Source organism: Lygodium microphyllum, chromosome 1 (genome assembly GCF_053477565.2).
Source record: "Lygodium microphyllum isolate KBCC chromosome 1, Lygodium_microphyllum_v1.1.10, whole genome shotgun sequence".
Taxonomy (NCBI): domain Eukaryota; kingdom Viridiplantae; phylum Streptophyta; class Polypodiopsida; order Schizaeales; family Lygodiaceae; genus Lygodium; species Lygodium microphyllum.
Window position 1 is genome coordinate 110,329,727 of NC_141135.1, and position 8,504 is coordinate 110,338,230.

Below are 8,504 nucleotides of genomic sequence, written 5' to 3' on the forward strand. Positions count from 1 at the left end.
CTTTTCTAGCGTACGAATTCCAAAGATGATAGCCCATCTCACTTGCATCACCATATCTAAGAAACTTATGCATTTGACAAACTTTGGATCCAACTTGTCTTTGGAAGTATGGCAGAATGCCTCAAATATAAAGACTCTCACGTGTGCATATGAAGGAGGTTTATCAAAACATACCTCCTCTACATCTCCACCACCAAGAGGAGTGCACAAGGATCCATTAATCAAATGAACTATAGTAGTGACTACCTTAGCCCAAAACCTATAGGCTAGCCTACATGACTAGATACTCTCTCTTGAATGATCCTATTCATGCACTCCACAATATCATTCAAGGGTGGGGTATAAGGAGCAGTCAACTTGTGCTTAATGCCCCAATCATCACAAAAGTACTCAAAAGCATGGGATACATACTCAATCCCATTATTTGAACTTAGGCATTTCAACCTATGCCCAAATTGATTCTCAACTAAATTAACAAAGAACTAAAAGTAGCTAAAACATATGATTTTTTCTTTTTGGGATAGGCCCATAGTTTTTGTGAAAATTTATCAATGAATGTAACAAAATACTTAGTACAATCTAAAGACTGACAAGGCATGGGGCCATAAACATCAAAATGAACAAGAGTAAATGGCTCACCCGTGCACATAAAGCTAGACTTCTTATGAGCAATGCAAGTTTTTCTACCATATAAGTAATAATCACAAGAATTAAAAGAATATTCCAAGGGTGAGAGATACTGCAAATAGGTCAAAACTTTCATTCCTTTAAGTGACATGTGCATAAGGAAATGATGCAACAAAGATATATCTAATAGATGAGTGAAGGATGTCCAAAAGAGACATGATAACAGGCATCATCCAATTGTTGAGTTGAAATAAGGCTTTTTTTCAAAGTTGGGACATGATGTACATCATGCAAAACAAAAGAAGTACTTGTAGGAAACTGCAACAAGTGAACATCATTGATGCCATTGATGTCACATACATGATCTCGCCCAATCATACAAGACCCAAGATGGCATGGTAGTGCAAAACCAATTGCAATGTGGGGTCACATGAAATGAAGCCCCCAAATCAAGTAAACAACTCTGAGAGAATGTGTTACATATTATAAAGTGCTTCCCAAATACTTCCAAGTTGTAACCTGAATTTTGGTTATCAACAATTCAACCAGAGTCTCAATTATCCAAGATAGCCATAGTCACAATGTCACCATTATCCTTACTGGCTCCTCAAGAGTAAATACAAATAGCACAAAAGAGCCAAAATCAATCCCTCAAGGATCCCTAGTTCATCAAGACTAACCATTACTCACCCTCTTAGTGGTGGTCTTATTCATTACATTGAAGAACTGTCATAGGACAAGGATTATACAAACACCTTTGTTTGAAATGATGAAGAGGGTCATCATATCCTAATGGATTATAATACAATGCCAATCATGATGTTTGGATGAGGACAAAGGTGTGGAATGATTGAGCCTTGGAAGACGATAGCTTATTGGAGTCGTGGACAACCAAGACATGTGTCCTCGCATTGTCCTCAGAGACAAGAGTAACTTAAGAAAAATAGACCAATTGTATCATGGGTGTGAAATCACTCACATGTATCATAATTGCCATAGACCAACCAATAATAGCAAGGCAATCCTAACCTTGTACCCTTAAGTCATTTTGGTCGTTGGATGATTTAAGGAAAAGATTTCATCCTAGTTCTAGTCAATAACATCTCTTGATGAGCACAAAGCAAGAAATGTGGGATTAGCATTGAGGGACCAATACTGGTAAATGAATTGATGGTAGGAAAAAATAATGGTAAAAAAAGGGGAAGTGCACTAAAATTGAGTTGAAAATAGAAGGCTTAACCACTATTTAGGGCACTACACATGTTTCAAGTGCAGATAATGCAACCACAATAGCCTAGACTACGAAATTTGCTATAATAAAAGTAGGAGAGTATCCCAATCCTAAGCAATAGTTTTCATCATAGATAAAGCCAAGGAATGAGTTAAGATAGCACAAGAGAAGTTAACCACACATATAGTTATGTGATACATAAAACTTAGTAAAATGATTACTACATTTTACAAGAAGGTAGCATGGGGCCAAACAAAAAAAGGAAAAGGAAATGGATCAAGCAAGGAAAATGATAGACCTATTGGGAGTTCAAATAAGCCCTAAGGAAACTATGCTCAAATTTCTACTTAAGAAGTTTTAGATGACTCCATGGCTATCCAAACTAGAATAGCCATAAAAACCATAGTATTGTATGGTTTGGGTGTAACATCAACCACACAATAGAAATCCAAATTCCCTATTGTTGCAAAGCAAGTCATCAATATTCCTAGCCTCTCTCATGTGTCTTACATAGCCAAATCCATTGACTACAATAAAAATGACCAAATGATAGAGCAAATCTTATTGGACCCCAAGCCCTCTCAAACAAAAGGATTACTCATAGATGTGGGTGTAGTCATGAGTTGAAATGATTGGAGCACCTAGAATACTTAATTATCCGAGAAAAAGATATGGATCCATTGAATTGATTCCCACCTCAAAAGTACTAATAGCTAATAATGAAGTTGACACAACCTTTTACTCTCCACCCAAAAAAGGTATTGACTCCGATATAGATAGGTGTGATGATTCTAACCATGAAATTCTACCACTCACAAAGCTAATTAAATCGCCAAGGATCTAAGTGTAGACTACAAATGACATATTATTGATCTATTAAAGGCATTTTGTGACATTTTCTCTTGGAACTACTCAAATTTCACGGTCATACCACCACAAGTGCTGATAGATACAATCCCATTTAAACCAAACGCCAAGCTTTTGAAACAAAGAACCTGTTCCATGAATCCTTGCTATGAAAATCACACCCAAGAGAATCTAGAAAGGTTGGAGAAAGCAAGATTCATTTATGAGATTGAGCATATGAACTAGGTATCACCTACCGTCATGGTACTCAAGAAAAATGGGAAAATATGGGTATGCATCAACTATAAAATCTCAACATCATAACTAAGCAAGATCATTATCCACTGCCATACATTGATCACATTATCAAACGAGTGGTAGGCAAGGAAGCTTACATCTTCCTAGATGAGTGTTATGCATACAATCAAGTCACTTGGATGGAAAGCTAAAGAATGTCTTCTCATGAGTAGAGAGTGTTCACCCACATTATCATGCTGGCATTTGGTTTGACCAATGCATCAGCCACCTTCCAACATCTCATGTGCACCATCTTCAAGGATATATTGAGACAATGGATTGACACATCTCTTGATGACCTTTGTGTCCACTTTCAAATATGCTCAAACAATGGATGTCAAGTCTAGGCTATGCATTGTGGAAGAATGGCATTGATACTACAAAGATTAAGGTAACAATGAATCTCTCATCACTTGCCAACCAAAAGGGCATTTGGTGTTTTCTAAGATATACTAAGTATTGCCAATGCTTTGTGCTTAACTGTGCCATTATAGCAATACTATTTTATAAGCTCTTGATTATTTGAAATGGATCATTGAATGCTAAGCTCAATATGAATCACTTAAGAAGGCTATAATGACCACCTTGATTTTACAATCCATGGATTGAATGATAACCTTCCATGTACATATAGACACTTTAAAAATAGTGATTGGAGCCATCCTATGACAATGCAGTGAATATGACATGGACTTCTCGATGAGTTTCATTAGCACATAGCTTACTAAAGGAAAAATGAATTATTTAATAATATAAAGGGAAGGATTATAAATTGTATATGCTATTAAAAGGTTTTGCCACTACCTATTGTCCACACCATTCACCTTTTTTAGACAGTCAAGCACTTCTGTATTTGATAAGTAAACCTTGTGTTGTTATAGATTGCACTAATAGCTTCTACTTCTACTTGAATTTGATTTTTTGTAGTCATGTACAAAGGAAAGAAAAATTACATTGTCAATCGCATGTCTCACATCACTAGTGAACGCAAAGTGATCGTGATTGATGATAACCTTCCCAATGCTCATTTGCTCACAATAAAGCAAGAGACACAACTATTTAAAACAGACCTCACACACCATTGAGTGGATGATATTATGATTCACATTCTAGAAAATGGTCTACCAAACTAACCTATTAAAAAGGTGTGACTCATTCATCTCTTGATCAAGACTCAACCCTATCAAATGATCATTGCAAATTAGCATCTTATAGTTGTGACTGTGATTATTGTTGATAAGAGGATGTGGCTCAAGCATAGGAATTTTCTAAAGAGAGAGAGAAAAGATGGCATCAATGCAAAGAATCCCAACTTAGAGTTGTGCAAGCACAAGAATAAGCCATGAGGTAGTATGAGATTGATCAATTAGATGTTGAGGAGTGGGCCCAATCAAGGGCAGCAATATTGAGGGAGTCACAAGTGTAGAGAGAGGCACAGCCATAGCAAGGTGACCAAAACTATGCAAAAGGAACCATAAAGGGAGTCACATACACAAAGGGCATCACAAGTGCACAAGGTGTCATAGGAAGCAATGTGGCATGATATAGAGAAGGCATGATGTGAAGCCTTTTCATCATGCCCATTTTCACAATCTCCTTGTCAACCAAATTTTCCAACCTCACCAACCACATAGCCACCCTTGAGGAAGTGTGCAAAAAGGAGTCATAAAAGGAGTCATATACACAAAGGACATCACATGTGCAAAGGGTGTCACAGGAAGCAATGTGGCATGATATAGAGGAGACCTGATGTGAAGCCCTTTCATCATGCCCATTGTCATAATCTCCTCATCAACCAACTTTTCCAACCTCATTGACCACATAGCCACCCTTGAGGAAATCAAGCATAGCCATCAAGGCCTTAAACCACATATATACCCAAGATTATTGCCAAATTTTTAGCCTAAGTGCTAGTTTTTCATTCCTACTTATTTTGGCTACTTTGAGAGTTTACCTAAGAGGGTGTTGTAAAAACTCATTTTTTATTGTTATTATCTCTATACAAAAATATGATAAAATGTCTAAATACTTAAACAAGTATTTTCTCATGTTGTCAAATTTTTTGATTATATAGATTGACTCTCATTCCCAAGGGGTCCACCTTATAGAACATGTAAGATACCACATGAGTTCAAAAGAAATGGTATTATATTTAGTAAAATTTATAGGATTATATTTACAAAAGGGGTTTTTAATTACAATTCTTTAAAAAATATAAGTTAAGAAAATTAAAAGGGATCATTTTAAGACCTTATCGCATGTAAAGAAAGGTTGTTTATTAATATCCTTTGAATGCATGTTATATAGATGATTTCTTATGTGTGGACCCCTTGGGCTCTCATTGAAGCCTAATTTCCATAAATTGCATTCACAAGCAGTCCTTGTAATTATACTGAAATGAAACAGAGCTTTGCTTTAATATCTTTGTGCTTTTGTGATGTTCTCCATTATATTTGATATTTGAAATTTTTTTATGAGAAATGTTTCTTAGTCAAGAAGTCAAATCAAAGATAAAGATAAGTTTATATAATATAATGTAGGAGCTTACCCTTTTTCTATTAATTCTGAACACAAATGAGCTTGTATTTCAATATCTTCATTTTGCAAGTTCATCCTTGGTTGATGTAGTGTACATGATAATCTTACCTTTAGAATGATAATAACTACCTCATTGAACTATATATCAATATTCAATATAGGGTGTTGACTAAAGTTATCAATATTTTAGAGTTATCAACTATTATAAAAGCTAAGAATGAAATTTTGAGTAGTCATCATGTATTTGCAAGCATCAAAGTCATGATTTATCTTATAGGTTAAAATTACATTGTATTCTAGTATCCCATCCTCCATCAACAAATTGCAAGATACACTACTCTTTTCACTAAGAGTATGGCAATTGATCTCCTTATCTCAACATTGGAGAAAATGTTCACAAATACATAAATAGCTACAGACAATGTGATCTTGCTTAGCCTACTCAAAATATCAAGTTTCAATGCTCTTTGTATATCAAAACATATTTTGTATGAGTATCCTTCACTAATACTTGGGCTAGGCAAAGGCCATTCAAAGCTTGAAAATTTGGGCAAATGAAGGGGAATATTACATCCCATTGCCCATGCTATGTGGGGGGAACATTAGAATGATCATAAACAAATATCCCATTTTCTACAAGCTATGTAAAAAACATCAAGGCTAACAGTAATAGACTCGGTCAACTGCCATTTCTCAAGATTATATAAATAGACATCTTTAGAAATAAATATAATGATAATCAATCCTAATGATTTGTTTGTAAAGGGAAAAAAAATAAGGACTAAATACTTACAATTGGGTGTGTGGAGTGGAATGTTTGAGATTCCAAGTCTCAAATGCAGCTTTCTATTTCCTATGCATGATGTATCAGTACCTCTTTTACACAACTCTTGCTTGCTCCAAGTTTGAAATATTTGATTCTATCCTTCCAAGAAGAGATGCATGATCTCTCACACCTTAAATTGTCTTTTTCTATGTCTTTCTTTCTACATGGTGATCTAGCTACCTATGCTAATAATAGTTGGGGTCCATTTTACATTGTTTTGAAATGAATTGAATGCTAATATGGATAAATATGAGAGCTTGGGTACCTTGTTGAAGGTTGAATTTGTGTATCCATGGCTAAGAGAGGGAAGGAAAGGGACAGGACAAAGAAGGGAAGAAGATGGGAGGGAAGTTTGAAGAACTCATCTTTTTTGTGATTTGAAATTAGGTTCAAAAATGTAATCACAATTATTCCATTAATGTAAGATGAACTAGATGCAAAGAGTATCATTACCACATCCATATGAGTAAAATATGTAAATTTAGATTAAAAGTATGTAATTATAAATTCTTGTATATTGTAGAGGATAGTTTTTTACTTTTCAAAACTAGGAGCTCCATTACAAAGGTTTTTCTTCCATTTTCATAGAGCACTCTCTCTATATATCTTAATAGGCGATTACAAGACCTCAAGACTCCCCTAATAATAGAGTTGTTGAGATTATTGAATCTTGATTTTGTTTATTCAATAGTGAATTATTCTCACCCATTATGGAATGCCTAAGAAGAATGGAGTGCTCCACATATGTATGGATTTTCAAAAAAACAACTTCCAAGGTTAAGAAAGATCAATTACATATTCCTTTCATGGAACAATTTTCAGATATCATCATAGACCATGATCTATACACCTTGCTAGATGGATTCAATGGTTATAATCAAGTATAGGTTTCATAAGAAGATCATTCCAAGTTAGCTTTCTTTGTAGAGTGAGGAATCTATGCATATATATTGATGCCATTTGGACTATGCAATACCCTAACAACCTTTCAAGGGTTAATTATGGTTGCCTTTCAAAACCATTTACATGATTTCATTGAAGTCTATATGGTTGAATTTGTTTATTTTTCCCTCTACGTAAGCATTGGGAGCATCTATAACCCTATAATTCAGTTATGGTATTCAAAGTAGTACACCAAATTGCTTATCAATCTTAGGACATTAAGTTCCACAAAACTATGATGACATTTCTTGAGAAACTTTTGAACCCACACAATATAAAAATCCAACGAGGATGGTCATGAGGAGTACCCTAGAGAATAGCCCCTAACTTCTTCATAATTAACCCTAAATACCGTATTAGAGAATTTGGAAATCTCCCAAGTTCCATTTTCAAATAAGGAGTAAAGATTTGACCAAGTGGCTAAATCTTAACCCCATATTTGAGAGTGGGACTTAAAGGGATTACTTATATAGTATCGGGGAAAAAAATCACGTTCAAGTAAGGAAATAAGATTTGACCATGTGTCCAAATATTAATCGCATTGGGAATTCCCAAACTTTATGAAAATTTCCAAATTCCTAAATATGTGGTTCCTAACCAAGTTGGAAACCTCTGAGTAGATCTTAGGAGAATTGAATGGTGGATGGAAGAATTGAAGCTAGTCTATTGCTTCATATTCAAAGGAAAATGACTAATGATATGGTAACCATTGATGGGGAGACTATGACCTTGCATAGTTGGGTGTATGATCAATTCACTCTTGAATCATACCTCTTGATGGTATTATGGTACATGGCTGACATACTCAAAACAAATAAGCCATTATGAGATAGACTCATTTTCGTACAATCTATAGAGCCTTAGAGATAATAGAGCAACCCCCTACTTTTGTTGAGATATTTGCAATCACACCTACTGTAGCCTCTTTGTATGAGGCAATTTAGGCTAAGGATATGCAAGCTAATTTATCCCATAGGCACAAAGAGGGAAACTTCTACCCATCCAGCAACTATAAAGCATTGTACTGGACTACCACTTTGTCATATATGATGAATGCAATATCAAGATGCTTTCCCATTTCAATTAGTGTCTTGGCCATTGTCATTCTTATACACAAGATTGTGTTTATGAGTCCAAGTCTCAATCTTGGAACCTAATTCACTTGTGTAATAGGTCAAGTCTTTGTCTATGTCGTCA